The sequence below is a fragment of the Mus caroli genome, chromosome X (genome assembly GCF_900094665.2).
Source record: "Mus caroli chromosome X, CAROLI_EIJ_v1.1, whole genome shotgun sequence".
Taxonomy (NCBI): domain Eukaryota; kingdom Metazoa; phylum Chordata; class Mammalia; order Rodentia; family Muridae; genus Mus; species Mus caroli.
In genome coordinates, this window is record NC_034589.1 from 46,315,585 (window position 1) to 46,317,164 (window position 1,580).

General features: G+C 37.1%; 1 pseudogene; it reads left to right on the forward strand.

Moving 5' to 3' along the window:
• The first annotated feature begins 325 nt into the window (after positions 1–325).
• On the forward strand, positions 326–538 carry LOC110287420 (annotated as a pseudogene).
• The last annotated feature ends 1,042 nt before the right edge of the window (positions 539–1,580 follow it).

Genomic DNA, 1,580 nt, shown 5'->3' on the forward strand with positions numbered 1-1,580 from the left:
GATGGTTTTAGCTCCTTTGTCAAAGATCAAGTGACCATAGTTGTGTGGGTTCATCTCTGGGTCTTCAATTCTGTTCCATTGGTCTACTCGTCTGTCACTATACCAGTACCATGCAGTTTTTTTAATCACAATTGCTCCATAGTACAGCTTTAGGTCGGGCATGGTGATTCCACCAGAGGTTCTTTTATCCTTGAGAAGAGTTTCTGCTATCCTAGGTTTTTTGTTATTCCAGATGAATCTACCGATTGCCCTTTCACAATTTTTTTAAAGTGCTTTTCTGTTCTGTCTGGTTCTTGCCCTTGTGCAGATGTCAGATCTCGTTGCCATGCCTCGGAAAATTGAGGAAATCAAGGACGTCCAGCTCATAGCTAGGCAGAAGGATGCCAAATCTGTCAAGATCAAAAAGAAAAAGGATAATATGAAGTTCAAGGTTCACTGTAACAGGTACCTTTATACCCCGGTTATCACAGACAAGGAGAAGGCAGAGAAGCTGAAGCAGTCCCTACTCCCAGGTTTGGGAGTGAAGGAGTTGAAATGATCCAGACCTCTGCATATGAATATTAAAAACCCTGAAAAGTTAAAAAGAAAAAAAAAGCAAAATTTCTCATTTTCTAGAGTTGAACTGCTTGGAACCTACCTAATTATTTACAGGTCTTATACAAACAAGTAGAGACTAACTTCTAATTTGTTCCTGGTGCTTCACCTTAAATATTCTCAAGAAGGACACAACATTATATATTTTATTGTCCTCAAATACTGGTCTGACATGCTGAACTTTGTTAAAATATAATCCTACTCAAGTAACTCAAAAGGTCAGGCCAGAGAAATTTATTCATCTGTTATAAAGGGACTCATCCTTTCTCAGAGGAACAATTCTCTCTCTGAGATTTTCCACTGTATTTATGTCCGTGATTGTCTAATCATTTTTTAAATATAAATTTAATCAATGCATTTCATTTTGATAAAGATGACATTTACTTTTTTAGATTTATTTATTTTATGCATACAAGTGTTTTGTATGCATGTACATGTGTGTATCATGTGTATTACTGGTGTTTGTGGAGGTCAGAAGAGGTTATTGGATTCCCTGGCACAGGGGTTATGGTTGGTTGTGAGCCACCATGTAGATGTTGGAAAACTAGCCAATGCTGTTAACTGTGGAGCCATCTTACTAGCCCACAAGCTTATTTATAAATTGTTATAATATTGAACAGCTGAAAATTTCACTGTGACATTCTGACTTGCACTTATGCTTTATATTCAGCATGCCCCATCATGGGATATAATCTTTTTTTAGTATAATGTGTTAAGTTTTTGAAAACTTCATGAATGTGCCTAATGTATTTGATCATATTAAACCTACTCTTTCCTCTTTCCCCATGTCCATCCCCTACCCTCTTTACCCCCCCAACTTTCTTAATGTCTTCTTCTTCTTCTTCTCCTTCTCCTTCTTCCTTCTTCCTTCTTCCTTCTTCCTTCTTCCTTCTTCCTTCTTCTTCTTCTTCTTCTTCTTCTTCTTCTTCTTCTTCTTCTTCTTCTTCTTCTTCTTCTTCTTCTTCTTCTTCTTCTTCTTCTTCTTC